The sequence below is a fragment of the Cupressus sempervirens genome, chromosome 10, assembly GCF_028749045.1.
Source record: "Cupressus sempervirens isolate cs-2001-9-10 chromosome 10, ASM2874904v1, whole genome shotgun sequence".
NCBI lineage: Eukaryota > Viridiplantae > Streptophyta > Pinopsida > Cupressales > Cupressaceae > Cupressus > Cupressus sempervirens.
In genome coordinates, this window is record NC_143127.1 from 31,443,732 (window position 1) to 31,464,641 (window position 20,910).

The following is a 20,910-nucleotide window of genomic DNA, read 5'->3' on the forward strand; positions in this document are numbered from 1 at the left end:
TTCAGTCTTTAGAACTTGAGTGTCTTTATTTGGGTTGACTTTGTTATATTTGTGTAAACTTATATTGTGGCCAACCTTGTAATTTGTATAATTGGATTGGTATATATGTAATGAATTGTATCAGATCCAAATAAGTAGGGAATGTGAATATGAATGCAATCTAATCAAATATAATTAGAGAAAAGCAGAAAGAGAAAATTACAAAGGCTACAATAGTATAAGGAGTAGCAAAGAGATATCTATCACAGTAAGGTGATTAGTACATAAAGGAATCTCATTTAGCAAACCATGTTGTAGATCAATGATCATCTATTGTTTCATTCTAACAGGTGGATCAATCAAATCCTTTAACAAGGTAGACCTAAGAGTCTTTTATAAATCTCTTTACTGAGTGAATACTTCATTTTATGTTTGTAAATCCTTTCACAAGGTGAACCTAGTAGTCCTTATTGCTCCTAATAGGGCAGATAATCAAAAGTGATCAATGTAAGCTTTAACAAGCTAACTTTATACTACAGTGTACTAAAGCTTGTGGGTATCATCCCCACCCTAGTTTTACTTTCTATTTGGAAGGTCTCTGGGTCACAAATCTTTGTGTTATAGTGTTATGAATGCTTTCATGTTTCCAGTTTCTTATGCATGCAATTAGATCAGATTTTATGTCATGGAATAAATGCTAATTGGACTATTGGATAAAGAGTTAAATTGTTAAAGTTTTAAAAGTTACTGATTCACCTGTCCCCTCTTAGTAACTTGGCATAGTCTTGAATATTTCCAACAATTGGTATTAGAGATTTGTGGTTCTTAGGAGAAAGTTTAATAGATTGAGAAAAGATCAAGGCCATGGAGATATTTAGACTTGACAAAGGTATTGATAATGAGGAGCTAGATATGGAAATGGCCATTGCCCAACTCAAGAAAGCAAAGGAGAAACTCTCTTAATCCCTAAAAAGAAGAAAAGAACTTGCAATTCAAATGAATATTCATCTCCACATTGAAGACCTTCATTCAAGCAATTCAGATGAAACCAATGAAGCAATCAAAGAATTTCTAGAAAAGAATGGTTTCCTATAAGAAGAAGTAAAAAAACTAAGAAGAGAACAAGAAATTTAGTCAATAAGGCTATGTGAAAACATGGAGACAAAAATGAAGATAAAAGAAGAGATAGATGGAAGGAAAAATGAAATTTAGAACCAATCCCTTTAACAAGCAGACCTTATTGACCAAATCTCCAATGCAAATGAGGAAATCATGAGCCTAAGATTTGAAAATGAAAGAATAAGAAATGATCTAAATTCTAAAAGGAAAATTAGTGAAAGATTATGGAATGATCTAAACTCTGAGAGGAAAATTAATGAAAGAATGATGAAATCCCAAGTAGACATGAATCAATTGAATGATCAAAATCTCTACATATAAAAAGGAAAAGAAAGAATTAGATATACAAAAGAAGGAAAATTATCCAAGCAAGGAGCTCAAAAGAATCAAAGACCTACTTGTAATCACTGTGGTAAGATAGGTCATACTTCAAACAAATTTTGGAGCAATGGAAAAGAAAAATTCAATGGAAAGTACTACAATTGCAATCAACATGGTCATAGGGCTAATGAATGAAAAGAGAAACCAAGATTTGAAGGAAAATGTCACAAATGAAGAAACATGAACATAAGTCATCAGAATGAAAAACCAAGATATTGAATCTAGCAGAGAAAATTGTGAAAGTGATATTTGGTTGGGACTACAACACCTGGTGTAGATGTCATTATTGTGGAGAATTTGGACACACTGGAATAAATTCTATAAAGCATCATTTGAGGAAAAAACATACTACTAAAAGATGTTTCTTTTGTACAGAACTTGGTCATCTTGCCAAGAACTGCATGAATACTGGTAGAATTGAGGATGAGAAGAAGGAAAAGGCTAATAACATCTAAAAATAGATGAGACAACAATGGGTTCCAAATTCCACCAAGGATACAAGCCCAAGAAATGGTGATCAAGTCACTCAAGAACTGGGTGACTCTACCATTTCTACTTAAATTCTCAAAAGAGGAAATTGGAACTAGGCTATCAAAGAAGACATCTAAAATAATTTTAGATTGAAAGAACAAATGGTCAAACCTATATTTAGGATACAAAGGGATCAGTGCCTATCGAGTTACCTTCTCTACCAAGTGAGGTTGGGTTATAGACTCTATCTAGCAAGGTCGGGAGTAATGAAGATGCATATGGTTATCGAGTCACAAAGTCTTCACTAAGTGTTCAATGCAAAGTAATGGATGGAAGTCTATCAAATATGATGTCAGTCAATCTATGTTTTGTACTAAGCATTTATGGTAAAATTTTAACAAAAGGCATGAAATTGAATTCATTTCTTACCATGAAATTTTGAGTGCTATTGCAAAAGTGTGATCTTCAAAGCTTCCAAGTGATTTGAGCAAATTTTTAGAATTTTTTTTTGAATTCTCTCAAACCCTACCAAGTGAAGATGGCATCTAGTAGTAGCAAGGTTAAGTATGGTTTAGACATGTTAGTTCATGGAGTGGAATGGAAGGCACTAGATTTGAAGCTCACTCTTGTGATCACCGAAACCCTAGATTTGAGTGAAGTGTAGTCGCAAATCCCTCCAAAGGTACTTTTGAGAAATGATATTTGCATTCATTTCAAATGTGTTATTCAAGAGATTGTTATATTTCAAATGGATGATGCCCTAGATAAGTTATGTGTTAATGAAGTTTTGAAACCTGAGCACCAACATCTAGAAACTAAAGGGTTAACTCAAATCCCTCACATGCCCCATGAATTCCAAGTTAAATGGATTAGGTTCATCCTTAGTTGGGTGCATAATGGTCAGTTGTGGTTGGAACAACCAGTGTTGATCACAAAGAAGATGATTCATCGAATCACTGGTCTCCCAATGCTAGCTAAAGCCAAAATGACAAAAACCCTAGGTCGGGTGGAACTTGAAAAGAAAACTCTAGTAGAATGGGATGATAGAGGAATGAAAATTAGGAATGTTTCAGATATGGAATTGAAGTTTGGTATTCATATTATTTTTCATAAGATTTACAGCTTTAGTAGGTTGAATAATATGTCATGTGAAGTTGTGGACTTGGCATACAAGGTGGTAAAGAACAATTTATCTTTTGAACTTGCCGAACTATTATTGAAACAGTTCAACAAGAATATGGAAAGCATAAGGACATCAAAGAATAACCCATGTAAGTTTGGTTCCTTGTTAACTTCTCTATTCTTTTATGTTAAAAAATTCTTCCCTTCAAAAGGCATTGTTGTTTGGAGAAAAGATGTGCTTGTGCTATATCAAATAAATAAGTATATTGTTGAAATGGGCAAAAACCATAACAACATTATGGTCAATTATTTTGATGCATTCAAAGAGAAAATGAACATTAGATACCAAATCCCCATGAAACTAGTTGAAGATTACAAGGATGATGTATGTTTCATGGTGGATTGTGAAAAAGTTTACATTTAGGCAGTTAGGCCTAGGATTGCATGGGTAAAACCTCTTGGATATGAGGTTAATACTGATGAAACCAAAGATGTCATTGAATCTCTTGTTAATGAGCCAATTGATCCTAAGGCTACATATTTTGGAACATATGATGAACCAAAAGCCATGATTGAACTTGAAATAAAGCTCCCTCAAGTGGTCAACAAAGGAAAGAAAAGGATTGCTAAATTGAAAACTAGTTCTACCCTTTTGTTAACCGAGGGAAAAGGTGAAGATGAGGAAGCAGAGGACATGGAAGTAGAGCATAATGTAGAATCTAAGGAAGAAGAGCCATTAAGGAAGAAGGGCAAGGTGATTATCACCAAACCACAAAAGCCATCCACTACAATATTCATAAGAAGGTCCTCCAGAAAGAAATTTGACAAGGAAGGAGGAGACATTATATTAAGAAAACCTCCACCCACCTTCCAAGATAGATTGAGAGATCTAGAAGTAGGAGCTAGAATAACACAATTTAAATTACTAAAGTGTGAAATTAGGATAGTAGATGAGGATAAGCAGATTGAAGATCTAGTGATGGACAAGATAGGAAAATGGAAATACTCACCTAACCAGCTTGTTTCTCAAATTCCTAATGATTTATTGGAGAAAATAAAGCCAAGATGGGATTTTTTCATGCAAATTGTGAAAGACATATATGGGAAAACCTTGAGGTAGCTAATACCAAACATATTAGATGCTGAGGTAAAAGAGTCACTGAAGAAAAATGAAGAAAAATTGACTCTAAAATTCAATACTTGCCTAATTTTGATGATTGATATTGAACATGTTGTGAGGAATGCAAAAAACACTTGGAATAATATCTATCTTTTTCATAAACCAAGTGATTTTCTATAATAACCCCAATAGGTTATAACTTCTTCAAACACCAAAAAAATCTTTATACTTCAGTTGTTTGACATTTCGTCAAACACTTTGCTAGCAAGCTCTGATACTGCTGTAATATCCTCTTACAAGGAACTAATATGCAAGTGCAATTCTTTTGGTATTATCAATGTAAATACATGGAAACTAGATGCAAAACAATGACTACAGTAATGCCAAAATTTAGATTCTAAATTATCACAACAAAATCATATGCTGATGAAGTACAATGATAATAGTGATGTCCAAGAATGGAAATGAATCAAACACAGATACTGCAGTGCGACATCATGCATGTGTACTATAGTAGCCAAAATCTTTTCTCCCATTAAGCACAAATAGAACTCTTGAACTAAAGCTCTCCTAAATACCAAATTCAATGGATATTTCACCACCTCAAGTGGTTGCAACACTAAAGAGTTGACATTATCTAATGGTTGATTGAAATCAAAAACCTTAGTTTCTTCTCCCAACTTGATATCAAATGTAATTTACAAAACCGGATGATCAACAATGAAGCTCTCCCCTCTATTTATACTTTTCCATCACCCTTCTAGAAGAAAATATTAAATAATTGAATTATCTAGAAGTTTCTCCCTTTCCAATAATTAATGTGCTTTTAGAAAATTAAATTGCTAGAAGTCTCCCTCTTCCAATAATTAATGCACTTGCTAGAAGCTTCTCTCTTACAATACAATAATTAATTGTGCTTCTAGAAAATTAAATTAATGGAAGATTCCTCCTTCCAATAATTAATACATTCTCTAATATATTAAATTAATTAAATATAAAGTCACTCTCTCTCTCTCTCTCTCTCTCTCTCTCTCTCTCTCTCTCTCTCTCTCTCTCTCTCTCTCTCTCTCTTTTCTTTCTTCTTCTTCTTCTTCTTCTTTTTGACTTTATAAGAAATTAATTTAATCTATTTCTCCTTATTTCTCCATTTAGCCTTCAGAGAATGTAAAGGTTAAGAACTCCACTGATATGCTAAAAAAATGGGGACATTATAGTCCACCCTCCCTAAAATTGCTTGTCCTTAATCAATTCACCACCTAGATTCCACAAAAAGAACTGAATAATGTCTCTGTCATCACTGAACAATCTCTGCAACATTTGCTCAAATTGAAACTTTCATACCAACTCAATATCATCATCAAGTGTTGCAAAAGTATAAGCCTCAAGTGGAAGAAAGCCAAGAGACTGATCAATCTTGCCTCCAAACTTCGTACAAACTAAACTATGAGCCCAACTATTCAGCACATGCACTCATTAATTGTGCATCATGAATAGGTCATGTACATGAGAATAAAAAATGAAGCTGTGAGCATTCCTCACCATGTACACCTCTAAAATCTCCTTTGTGAGCCTCATTTGCAATCCTGATGCAGTAGTAGGATCACAAATACTATCAACAATGCTCATCTCAAGACTGGAATCAAGAGAGCTATCATCATCCAAGCCATAGAGTGGATTATATGACCAAGTGGCTTCCACTTTGAATAATGGATTGATAATCATCTCAGGTTTCTCCTAAATCACTTTCTTCTTTCTCTTACTATCTAGCCCTTTGATAGAATGCAAGCCTCAATCTGTAATACCCCTCAATACATGCCTCCTACCATCAACCTCAAAAGACATTTCCATCTTAGGTACATTGAGGGTAAATACTTCCAAGTCTTGGAGCCACTTCATTCCCAAAACTATGTCCATCTCTTCCATGTTGACCACATAAAAATCTAAATGTAACTCATAGTTGTTCAATCTCAAGGTTTGGTTAGCAACCTCTCTAGTGCATGCGAGAGTATATCCATCTACTACTCAGAATCTGAATCCATCAAAATCCTCAACCCGAAGTCTGGACTAAGCTACAAAATCTCCATCAATAAAGTTGTGTGTCACACTAGTATCAAGCATTGTGATGCAATGTTGTCCATCAACTATCCCTCTGGACCTGAATGTAGTCTCATCTTGAACATTAGCAATATATGCCATGGTAGCAGAAGTCTTCTCACCCTGATAAAGTTCTAAAGAAACCCACTGATCAACTTCATGAGAGTCAGAGTCCTCAAAGTATGCCCACATGAAATGGTTCACCTTGTGCTTAGGCCTCAAGGGGCAATCATGATGCTTGTTGTAAGGCTCCTTGCACCAATAGCATAATTTCCTCTTCCTCAACTCTTCTTGTGTTTCCTCATCCATCATAGGTGCTGGTTTCTTTTTTGTGTCTGATTGTTGACGAGTCTCATTGCTTGTTGAAGGGATTTCCTTATGCAAGCTCTTGCTCTTTGGTGTTGCAAATTCCATGCTCCTAACCTTCTTCATTGCTTCCTATAGTGAGGGAAGATTGAAAGCTTTCAACCAACCCTTCAATGGCTCCATCAATCCTTCCATGAATAAGACCACCAATCTTCTTTCATTGATGTTAGGAACCATGACCAATAACTATTGGAATTCATTCACATAAGCATCAAGGGAACCATGTTGTTTTAGTTGTGCCAATTCACGAAAACTCACCTTAGGATCTTTGACATCAAACCTTTCAATCAATCTATTGGTAAACTCCTCATATGTAGTGATAAGGTTTTGTCCAAGAGTGAGTAACCCATGATACCACCACTCTTGGGCAGCTCCTTCAAGATGTAGTGTGACAAATCTTATGGCATCCTCTTCAGGCATTGGTCTTAAAGAAATATAATTATCAAGCTTTTGAACCCAAGACCTAACTGTGCATTTGTTACTTCCATCATAGTAAGGCATGCAAATCTTACCAAGTGTTTGTTGATAGTCATTTCTTGGAGCATAGTGATCATTCTTTCCTCCTCTCCTATCTCTTTGCTTCATGAATTGATCAAATATCCATATTTCTCTCATATCAAGAGGGAGAGTGGCATACTCCAAGTAGGCTTATCTAGCTTCATCTCTAAAAGAAATAGCTGGAGTAGCATGTGGTTGTTCTTCTCTTGGTGTAAAGGTGGGAAAAAGAGGCCTAGAGGCTAATTCTCTAGTGTCTTTAGTACAATGTATAGACCTTTCCTCTTCACTATGTTTAGCTGTGTTTTGATTTTGAGTGGTTTTCTGATCCATTTTTTCTTATAGGCATGAAATCATATCAAGCATGGTATCAAATTTCCTTTCAGCTCTTGCATCCCTATTTTCTTCTTTTGCCATATTTTGAATTATTTTTCTAGTATCTCTTTCTCTTAATGCTTCTAAGAATATATCCCCTTCAACCTGAGGATTTTGATATTGTTTTCTCCATTGGTACTTGTTATAACATCTGATCTCTCTCTCACTCATTTTCTATTTGACTAATCACAAGATGGTAGGATGAAAGCTCTGATACCATTGTAATAACCCCAATAGGTTATAACTTCTTCAAACACCAAAAAAATCTTTATACTTTAGTTGTTTGACATTTCATCAAACACTTTGCAAGAAAGCTCTGATACACTATAATATCCTCTTACAAGGAACTAATATGCAAGTGAAATTCTTTTGGTATTATCAATGAAAATACATGGAAACTAGATGCAAAACAATGACTACAGTAATGCCAAAATTTAGATTTTGAATTATCACAAAAAAATCATATGCTAATGAAGTACAATGTTAATAGTGATGCTTGAGAATGGAAATGAATCAAACATAGTTACTATAGTATGACATCATGCATGTGTACTTCTCCAATTAAGCACAAATAGAACTCTTAAAATGAAGCTCTCCTAAATACCAAATTCAGTGGATATTTCACCACCTCAAATGGTTGCAACACTAAAGAGTTAGTATTATCCAATGGCTAATTGAAATCAAAAACCTTAGTTTCTTCTCCCAACTTGATATCAAATGCAATTCACAAAATCGAATGATCAACAATGAAGCTCTCCCCTCTATTTATACTTTCCCATCACCCTTCTAGAAGGAAATAAAATATTTAATAATTGCATTCTCTAGAACTTTCTCCCTTTCCAATAATTAATGTGCTTTTGGGAAATTAAATTTCTAGAAGTCTCCCTCTTCCTATTATTAATGCACTTGCTAGAAGCTTCTCTCTTACAATACAATAATTAATTATGCTTCTAAAAAATTAAATTACTGGAAGCTTGCCCCTTCCAATAATTAATGCATTCTCTAATTTATTCAATTAATTAAATATAAAGTCACTCTCTCTCTTTTTTCTTTTTCTTTTTTGACTTTATAAGAAATTAATTTAATAAATTTCTCCTTATTTCTCCACTTAGCTTTCAGAGAATGTAAAGGCTAAGAACTCCACTGATATACTAAAAAATTGGGTACATTACATTTTCTAGTAGATTTTAAAGGTGATGATGATGAAGAGGATAAGGAGAAAGATGAAGAGGAAAATATTGAAGAAGCAACTCATTTTGACAATGACAAAGATGAAGAGGAATAAGGACAAGAGGCTACCAAGGAAGCAAAGCAAGATGATGAGGAAATAAATGCAGTTAAGATAGCTACAATAGTTATTTCCTCACTTCCTCACTTTCCAAGCAAATCGGTGACAACATCAAGTGCAGAGACAACCCCAACAAGTTTGATTGTGACTACCAGTGTGAACCCAAATGTCCAATCACTCTATTCTCCCACTCAGCTTAGCACATCATTAATAGAAGTGACCTCCACTTCATCTATCAAACTATAGACTCTTCCTTCTTCTACCAAATTGGATACACCTATTTTGAGTACTTCAATTTTGAGCACATCAGTTTTGGATTCTTTAGGTATTTTTGTAAATATTCCTTTAGAAAGTATAGTAATTTTTTTATAGAAAGTCCTCTATTATTTCTATTTTGGGTACACAAGTAATAAGTGTAAGGACATTTGAGCCCAAGGTTCAATCAAGCACAAAATATTTGGGTAAAGGAAAAGAGATGAAGGAAGAAGTTGATTTAGATGAGGAATTTGTAATCCCAACTTGGGATATTTCTAAGCTTACTCCAGAATAAATGCAATTATTTGGTGAACTCCTCTAGAAGAAGGCTAAACAACAAAGACTAAGAGAGGAGAGAGATAAGGAATTCAAAATTATTGAAGATGCAAACAATATTTTGGTAGAGGGCATAGGCATTGAGGTCGATCCTTCACAACCAATTTTGTATTAGCTAGTAGAGGTAGTACAAAAGTTTAATGAAGATACTGATGGTTAGGATAAGCTAGTATAGAAAGAAAAAAAAAAGTTTGATAATAAAGTGTTGGAGCACATTGCTTAGCAGATAGCTATTTATCAAGTAGAACTTTCTACATTTTTGGGTAGTTTCGAAGCATCTTGTACAAATGTGTCACCAGTTTTTGGAAAGCTATGTAATGTTTCTGAGTTTACCAAGGAAATAAAAATTCTCCAAAATAGATGAATATTTCAAAGCTGGCACTCAGCAATTGTAATTTGACCTTAGTTCAAGCTCTACACATTTCCAAAAGATAAGATTTTTGTTAGATATGTAAACAAAATTGGTTAGAGAAGAAGCAAGAATCAGATCCACATTGATAGATATATAGAATATGATTCTTCTCATCATGGATGCACTACAAAAGTACATTGTACATTAAAAAACTCTCATCCATGACAATAACTTCTCCATAGCAGACCATATGATAGAATTGTCAATAGAAGTACAAGTCGCACTTCACACATGTAAGGTCCTGCAAGACAATTGCTATAAAACTTTGGCAATCATTCTTAAGGTACATTCAATTTTTTTTATCCCATTTTGGTGTTACTATGTAAATAGAATAAATATTTGGCATTAATGTAAAAAAGGGGGAGAAAGATACATATGTTATGGGGGAGAAAATGTAATAATTTGAAAAATCAATGGGGGAGTAAGATATGCATAGAAAGATATGTTGTTTATAGCAAGGAGATGTATAGTATACTATATGAAAGAACCTTACCATGTACAAATATATACCTTGTAAAATGAATTTTGGAAAATCTCAAAAATAGTATACTCTATCAAGCTAGTATCACATGGTGATGGATAAAAGGTATTCATGATTTTTTTTTAATTCAATTTTGGATGATAAGTGTTTTTGTCACTAATGCCAAAAGGGAGATCATTGACATATCAGTCAAGTTTGTTATTAGTGACACACACTTATTTAGGTTGTATATGGCTATCGAGCTTATTTTATAGCTAAAAATGTTTTCCAAGTATTTCAATTGTTACCAAGTTCTAAAATTGCTAAAGAGTCCTTTGGACAAATCCTAGTGGTTACTGAGTAGTCATAGTTATAGTAAAGATTACCAGTGTAAACCATGCATCTCAGTGTATACCAAGTTTAATATTGCAAACCAAGTTGTTCAGTGTTCACTAAATTTGTAGTGTATGTGATGCGAGTCTAGTGTTAACCAAGTAACTCAATTTATACTAAGCTTGAGTTGATAGTGTTTATCAAGTCTTGCCATGGTAAACAAGTGATTAAGTTTATATGATGAGTTTCATAGTATCTACTAAGTTAGCAATGCAAATTGAGTTCAAGACTACTTGGAAGTGATTAGTATGGACCAAGCTTCTACATTTATCAAGTGCATGATGATGCCAAGCATTGACAGTGGATGTCGTGTATCAGAACCTCATCAGTCAGTCTTCAAAACCTAAGTGTCTTCATTTGGGTCAACTTTGTTATATTTGTATAAACTTGTATTGTGGCCGACCTTGTAATTTGTATAATTGGATTGGTATATATGTAATGAATTGTATCATATAAAAATAAGTAAGGAATGTGAATATGAATGCAATGTAATTGAATATAATCAAAGAAGAGAAGAAAGAACAAATTACAAAGTCTATAGTAGTATAGGGAGTAGCAAAGAGATATCTACCACAACAAGGTGATTAGAACATAAAGGAATCTCATTCAACAAACCAAGTTGTAGATCAAAGATCATCTACTATTTCATCCTAATAGGTGGATCAGTCATATATTTTATAAATCTCTTCACTGAGTGCATACTTCATTGCATGTTTGTAAATCCTTTCACAAGGTGGACCTAGTAGTCCTTGTTGCTCCTAATAGGGCAAATAATTAGAAGTGATCAATGTAAGCTTCAACAGGCTAACTTTATACTGTATTACTAAATCTTGTGGGTATCATCCTCACCTTAGTTTTACTTTCTATTTGGAAGGTTTTTGGGTCACCAAATCTTTGTGTCATAGTGTTATGAATGCTTTCATATTTTTTCATTTTTTATGCATGCAATTAGACCAAATTTTATGTGATAGAATACATGCTAATTGGACTTTTGGATAAAGAGTTATTTTTTTGAAGTTTTAGAAGTTACTGATTCACCCCTCCCATCCCAACAACTTAGCATAGTCATGAATATTTCCAACATGACAGCCAAGTAGTTATTGATATCGGGAGTTTGTTTTTTGTTGGAAGTTTGTTAAGCATTGAATTAGATGTGCATGGACCATAGAGCCATGACTCTACATGGCCATTGGCCATGTAAAGTCATTTCCCTGGGACATGCACCTCTTCTCCCCCTTATATATTCAGATCGTTGGTGTAATCTAATCACCAATAAAAGTAGCATTGCATTAGTCTTCCTCTAGTGATATTGAAGTAAGAAGTTACAACAGGTTATACATTCCATATATTACAATTTGTGAACTAAAAATATTACTAGACTCCCGTAACATATATTAGTGATTTAAATGAGATACAATAATATATATTAGTTTGTCTATCAAAGATCCTTAAAAAATTTACATGGTATCAAAGCCATCTTGATAGAGAAAATTAATTTTATAATTATTAATCTCATAATTATTAAAATTAGACTCTACATCAAAATGGTGAATCATGTAAGGTTAGAGGATAGACTTGAAGGAGCATCAAATTTTTCATCATGAAAAATTTGAGCTATGGTTGTACTATGAGAGATGGAGTTAGAAGAATACATAGAGTCAAATTAACCAATACCAAAAAATGATCCAAATAAAACAACATGGAAGAGGCACAACAACAAAGCCATGAAGATTATTATAGATTCTATGAAGGATCACATTCTCCCCTCTATATGTAGTCTTAAAACTACTTTTGAAATGTTTTCTACAATCAAGAATACTTTCAAAATCAATAACATTAGTAGATTTCTAACATTGAAGTAAGATCTCCTATTTATCAAAATGAACAAAGTAGAGTCAATTACATCTTATTTCTTAAGAATCTTTGAATTGAAAGATTAACTTGCAACAATTGGGAATCATGTAGATGACAAAGAACTTAGCATCGTAGCCTTAAAATGACTACCACTATCTTGGGAAATTTTTATTCATGGTCTAAGCTCTCAACCTAATCTTTCTAAATTTGAACTACTCAAAAATGAATGCACTCAAGAAGGGTCAAGAGTAGTTTCTAAAAGAACTAGCATAAATCAAGAGGGAGACCTTCAAGTTCTTCAAGTTAATACCAACAATAAAGAAAAGAAAGGTAAATTCAAACTAAATAGAAAGGAATTCAACAAATCATATAAGAAATGAGATTGGTCAAAAGTACAATGTTTCAAATGTGAAACATTTGGTCACACTCATAACTTATGTCCTAAATGAAAGAAAATTCAAGGAGCTCTACCACAAATCAAAGAAGAAAAATATGAAAAAGAAGAAAAACTTGCATTTATCTAGCACTATCAAGTGAATTAAAATCCAACAAAATTTCTTGGTTTATAGAAAATGGAGCATCACATCATATTATAGGCTTTAGAGATAAAATTGAAAGCTTTGAAGGATAGTCCTCTGAAGTAGTAACCATTGGAGACAACTCTACACACTTGGTTAAAGGAATTGGTTCATGTTCAATTCAACTAAATTTAGGTATTACTCTACAACTTAAAAATGTTTTATTTGTACTTGGTATAAAAAGAAATTTGGTTTCTATCTCATGTCTTTCCAATCAAGGTGTCAACTTCCAAGCAGATAGAGTTCTATCTTGGCCAAAGAATTCAAATATCAAGAAAGATTTATCAATTGGATTTAGATATGGAAGTTTATATAAATTTTTTAACCAACAAAATTTGGCTTTGAATCATGAAACATCAAACACAAGTGAAATTTGCAAAAGAAGACTAGGTCATGATCATTTCTGTGTGTTATCTTTGACAGGAAATATTGTAAAAGGGTTACCTAGCCTCAAACCTGATCATTTATGCATTTGCAAAGGATGCGGCCTAGGAAAAAAATACAAAGAAATCCTTTCCTAAAAATGTACACAAATCAAAGTCTATACTTGAAATTATTCATACTGATCTATGTAGTCCTATGTATCTACCTTCCATAAACGGATGCCTCTATTATGTGATTTTTATAGATGACTATTCTAGGAGAACTTGGATCTACTTCGTTAAACAAAAAGAATCTATTAAAGTATTATCTAAATTAAAAGAATTCAAAGCCCTAGTTGAAAATTAGTCAAGATAGGAAATAAAAAATCTAAGATTAGATAATAGAGGTGACTATGTCTCTAAAATCTTTAAATATTTTTGTATCACTATTGGGGTTAAGAGGAAATTTTCTATACCATATAATCCTCAACAAAATGGAGCTGCATAATGAAAAAATAGATCCATTATATAATCAGCTAGAGCTAAGATGCATGACCAAAATCGTCATACCTCATTTTGGGATGAAGTTTCTAATACTGCAGTTTATATTCAAATAGATGTCCTCACTCAATATTGGAAAATACAATTCTTTAAGAAGTATTTACAGGCATCAAACCAGACTTAAGACACCTAAGAATATTTGGGCATCTTGTTTGAATTCATATTCCTAAATAAAAGAGAACAAAATCAGAATCATCTAGAAAGAAGGGTATACTCATTAGATATAGTGAATTAGTCAAAGGTTATAGGATCCATGTCCCTAGTCAAAGAACCATTGAATTTAGTAGAGACAAAAAATTTGAAGAAGAAATTTTCTTTAATATTTCAAACAACATTGATAAATCATATGTAAAACCTACTACCAAACTAGATGAGGATCATTCAGTAGAGAATGAGAGGGAGAATGATGTTGAACATATTACATCGATTATTTCAAACTCAAAGACTATTGAAAATCTTAACAAAAAAAAGAGACCACTTTGGACTAGAAAAATAATAGAAGAAAACCATATAGAACTTGATGAAGTAGTTAGAGAAAGCAATAAAGGAAAAAATCAATCATGCTACATAACACTACTCTTTGAACTCATCAAAATAGAGCTTTCAAATGTCGAAGAAATCCTATCAAAAAATATTGGAAAGAAGAAATGATTGACGAATATCAATCAATACTTAAAAAATGATGTGTGGGATGTTGTACCTAGACCAAATAATAAATCAATGATTTCTTCTAAATGGTTATACAAAATCAAGCATGCACCTGGCCAAAACATTAAAAAATACACATCTATATTTTTAGCACATAGATTCTCACAAAAGGAAGGAATTAATTATGAATAATATTCATTGTAGTTTCTCAGTACACATCTGTTAGAACCACCATAGTGATTGTAGTCTCCAAAGGATGGAAGATTCATCAAATGGATGTCAAAACAACATTCCTAAATGGTGAAATTGAAGAAGAAGTATTTATTGAGCAACCAAAAAGATTCATCACTCATAACAAAAACTCTCGTGTGAAAATTAAAGAAAGCACTTTATGGCCTTAAACAAGCACCTAGGGCATGGTATTAACCAATAGATAGCTATCTCAAAAAATTAGTGTATTCAAATAATGAACCTAATCCTAACATATACTTTAAAACAAATGGAGATTATATGATTATTCTTGTGTTATATGTTGATGACTTGCCTATAATAGGTGAAAAACATCTCATAGCTAAATGTAAATAAAAACTAACAACAGGATTTGATATGAAAGACCTAGGACTTCTTCATTACTTCCTAGGTCTAGAAGTCTAGAAAAAGGAGGACTACATTTTCTTAGATCAAGGAAAATACACTGTTGATATTTTGACTAAGTTTGGAATGATTGACTGTAAACTAGTTACTACTCCTATGGAAAACTTACATAAACTAAAGAATGACAGATTCAAATCTAAACCTACTAATTCTACTTACTATAATAAGATCATCATATCACTAATGTACTTGGTTAATACTCATCTAGATACCTGTTATGCAACTAATACATTAAGTCAATTTAATTGTGAACCAAAGAAGATATATCTTATAGCAGCTAAGCACATCTTATGATAATTAAGAGGTTTAGTTGCTATGGGACTCACATATGATTAATCTTAAATTAATCTTCATGGATATTTAAACTCTAACTGGGTCGGTAGCTCTACTAAATGTAAAATTACTAAAAGATATTATTTCAGTCTTGGATCTGCAATGATTTCTTGGTTTAGCAGGAAACAATCTTCAGTTGCCTTAGCATCCATTAAAGAAAAATATATTACCTCATCCATGGGAGCTAGAGAAGCTATATGGTTGTAGAAGTTGCTAGTTGGGTTGTTCAAGAAACCTTTGAAGCCAACTATCATTCACTGTGATAACCAAACTTGTATCAAGCTTTTGGCAAATCCAATTTTCCACAATCAATGTAAGAATATTGAGTTAAGTTATCATTATATTAGGGATATGGTAGATCGAGGTGTCATCAATATAAGGTACATAAGTACAAATGAGAAAACAATAGATGTTCTTACCAAACCTCTTGCCACTGTTAAATTGGAATACTTTAGAGGAAAACTTGATATGATCAAATTATAATTTTGAATATTGAATTTGAGTTTTAATTTTATATACAATTTTATGCTTCTTTAGAATTGCATCAAATATGTAATAAAAGATGATGATTTTTTATTGACATATATATTTAGAAGGTAATCATTGCAAGGTGATGATCTTACAACTGATAGGCCTTTTATCATGAGAGTTTATGTTATTGTTCTAGATATGTCAAAAGTCATTGATAATGAAAGTATTATGATCACTCTAACTTGTTGATCTAGAATGTTAGAGATCATAATATGAGTTATGATGGTGTTCATAATATTGTGGTTATACTTATTTAACTAGTCACTATTTAAGAGTGTTAAAGTTAAATAATTTTTTGATTATGTGAATATCATTAATATTGATAAATTGTTAAAAATATGAGACCTGGTTGATATTTCACTTCTCCCTTGCTAAGTGCGAGTGTTAAGTATAGTAGCAAGAGAAGTGTCATATTATATGATACCCTCTATACATTCATTCATGCTCATACATACATACATACATACATACATACATACATACATACATACATACATACATACATACATATATATATATATATATATATATATATATATATATATATATATATATATATATGATTGTTTACATATATATGATTAGTATTATATCCTTGATTGATCTAAATTTATGGTTTTATACCAGAGTGATTATTGTATGACACCCAATTAGTATGACACCTAAGTAGTTATTGTTATCGAGAGTTTATTGTTACTGGAAGCTTGTTAAACATTGAATTACAAGTGCATGGCCCATAGAGCCATGACTCCACATGGCCATTGGCCATGTAAAGCCATGTCCCTATAGGACATGAACCTCATCTCACCCTTATATATTTCAAATCACTAGTGTAATCTAATCACCAATAAAAGTGGCATTGCACTAGTCTTACTCCAACAATATTGAACTAATAAGTTACAATAGGTTATACAATCCATATATTATAGTTTGTGAACTACAGATATTACTAGACTCATGTCACATATATTAGTGATTCAAATCAAATACAATAACATATATCAATTTGTCTATTAGAGGTCCTGAAAGCATTTATAAAACTTGACACAATTCTTCTTACAAAATTAATATGTCTAAAGAATGTTTGAATAACTTTAACATTTTTGGGACTTTTATGCTCTCAATGGAAAGAACTCTTTCAGGATCTATTCTTACTCCATCCTTTGAAATAATATGTCCTAATAATTTTCCTTCTATGACCCCAAATTGGCATTTCTTAGAATTGAGAGATATCCCATATTCAAGAGCCCTTTTAAATATATTTTCTAGATGTTTACCATGATCCTAAGCCTTTCAAGAAAAATTAGTGAGATCATCTTCATAGACTACCAAGATCTTATCAATTAATCCTTCAAAGGTGACATCCATATCTCCTTGAAAGGTTGCCCCAATATTTTTCAGTCCAAAAGATATTCTTACATAAACATATGTTCCCCAATGAGTAGCAAATGTTGTCTTGTATTGTTCTAATTCTTTGACTTTGACTTGATTATAACCAAAAAAAAAGTCCACCATGGATACATATTTATTCCTTGTTACCTTTTGCAATAGGGTCTCCATAATTGGGAAGACATAATTTTCTTTTAATGATGAAATGTTTGAGTTTCTAAAATCCACACAAAGTCTTATATCTCCATTCTTCTTCCTAATAGGGACCAAGTTGAAGACCCAAGATGAATATCTAATAGGCTTGATTATGCCAACATCTCTCATTTAAATTAATTCTTCTTTCATTTTAGGAGCCAATAGAGGATATATTAGTCCTTTCTTTTGTTTGAAAGGTTTAGCATTAGGTTTTAGAAGTATTTCATCCTTAAAAAAATCTTTTGGTAGGCCTTTAACTCATCATAGGACCATGAAAGAACATGCATGTACTTCCTTAGAAGAGTTATCAACTCTGATCTTATTTTTTCTGACAATATTTTTCCAATAAAACCCTGCCTTGGGGAATGTTCATTTCGAAGGTTAATATTCTCCAGTTTTTCTTGCATAACAACGGGTGAATGGACCTTAATCTTTTCATGTTCATCAAAAATATGCTCTAAAGTTACCACCCCTTTTGGTATCTTATTTGTCTTAACTTGCATAATTTCTTCTCCTAAAATAGTATTCTTTCCCTCTTTGTTTTCAATAAGCCCATTCCAATCAATACCAAAATTTTGACAAACCTTTTCACAGGTCAAGAATTGTAACAAATATTTATCATTATGAAAGACTTACCAATTATGAATATTGTTTGGCACAAATGTCCCATTCTTCCTTTCAACCTAAACAACATCTTGCAATGGGATATCAATCTATTTAATGGCCAAATTGGCCATTATGTTAGCCAATTTTATTTTGTCCTATTACTCTAATTTAACTAAAAATGTGTCAAAAAATTCTAGAATATCTCACACATAATTTTTATATGCCTTAATTTTTTGTCATAAATTTATCTCGAATTTGATAGATTATTAATTCAGAGTCACCAAAAATTGAAAGTAACTCTATATTATAAAACTTGACAATATTTCAACCTAAAATCAATGCTTCATATTCAACAATATGTTGGAATTATAATAGGAAAGGTAAACCCTAAGATGGGGGAGGGGGTGAATCAATGCTTTAATCTTTGACCCATAAAACATTCACCACACATCCATCTCATATATTCAATAAGTAAACTAAAATACCATGTAAAGCACATACATCTAAAGCATATAAACAACTAAGCATTCACACATACATGACATGAGATATGATTACCCAAAAACCCTCCAATGAGAAGGTAAATTTGGGGTGGGGATGACACCCACAAGTCTTCACTATTGTAGTAATAAAGTGTATCCAATGAAGGTTATAATTTTTTTATCATGAAACATAATCTACCCTATGAAAGGTATGATTTGTTAAAAGCTTACAAAGACTATTAGGTCTCACCCTAGTAAAGAATTTCAACACCTTGTTAGAAGTGTGTCTGGTTAAAGGACTTCAACTCACAATTAAGTAAGCACCTTCTTAGAGGATTTCAATACATCCTATTGGCACTATTCTGTTAAGAGATTTAATTGATTCACCTATTAGAATGTCTCAACAATGACCTTGTGATTAGCATTCTGATGCTTGATGATAGATCACCTCTATTTTGTTGTGTACTTGATCCTCCTTGATCAAATTTCATTGTTTCCTTCCTCTCTTCTCCTTTAACTGATTCTACAATTCTATTTAGATCATAATGCCTTGGTCACCATGAGTGTCCTAGTTTGTGCTTGCAAAACTCTCCTTGATCATTCATTCATTCCTGTCCCACTCATTAGAAGTTTAGGGTTTTGTCCTCCTTAAGAAGACCTAGGTGACTTAGGGTTAGGTATGAATCAATTACTGAGATTCATCCATATTGCTACTTAAACCTTCACTTTACCTGATTGGATGCATGTAATTCATAGGATTCCCACTTAAGATTTATCCTTATCAACAAAATGTCATAATTCAATCTTTAAGTCAGCCCAAAGATGGTCTACATAGTAGTTTGTGCTAATACAAACAACTATGACAATACTATGTTACTTAACATTTGAAGTCTTTGGTGCTAAGTGTATATGAGCAATGTTAGTATGCTAATAGAAACCAAATTTAAATAAAGCTTCTACAAACTAAACAAAATTCATAAACTTCAAGATAGACTAAGATGAACTCTCAATTGAGATTATGAGCCATTAATGGACTCTCTCAATGAGAAGCTCTCTTGTTGAGTGGCTTTGTGTAAATAGATAGGATGTATGCTCAAGCTTATGCTTCCAAAAGGGCTTCATATGGAGTTGGAATTTGGGTGTGAGTGTATGGTTTTGATGTAAAATGGCTTCTTAAAATGGCATTATGAATTTACTTCATTGATTGTGTTAAAATGGCTTGGGAGAGGATTCATTAAATAGGCAAAGGGCTTGAGGGATCAAGGGCTAAGATGCAAGGATGTGAAAAAGCTTATGGAAGGCTCAGATTGCATGAGAGGAGAGCACATGGATTGTGCTTCCTTATAGCCAATCAGGGAGTGACACATGTCACAAGGTGAGAGGATGGAGGAAAGGGGAAGGATGAGTCAACAAAAGAGGCTCAAGGGATAAAATATTCATAAAGACCCTCATAATGGCTTGTAAGAGCAATAAAAGGGCTTGGAAGAGTCATTGATGGCCTAGTGGGCTTCATAAAGTTTTATGGTTGGGATATTTTGAAGGAGATGAGAGGAATTTCGACTTGGGCTTGATTAGGAAGGTTTTAAGCTTGCTTAGGATTGTGCAAATGATTAGAGGATGGATTAGGATGGTTTAGGATTAGCTTAGGGATAGGCAAGTGGATGGCATTTAATGAGGGTGGGTGAAGGAGGAGATATTTGTTAACTTTGGCTTGGGTTAGTAAGTCTTAACCCATTTTTAGGGAATGTGACAAGGTTAGGAGGGGATTAGGATTAGGTTTAAAGACATCTTCTAGAAGAGTCTAGACTTTGGATGAGGATAGAGACTTTCTAGAATAGTCTAGAATTTCCTAGGATGAGGATGAAGACTTTCTAGAAGAGTCTAGAACTTCTTAGGATGAGGATAAATTAGATTTTTAGGAAATAAATAAAGTTTTATTTATTTCAAGGGTTTGGGTTGAGGAGATATTTATTAAAACTTTTTTAATAAACTTGAGGATTAATATTTAATCTTAATTAAATATTTTGAGTTGGGATTAGGGGTAGGAAATG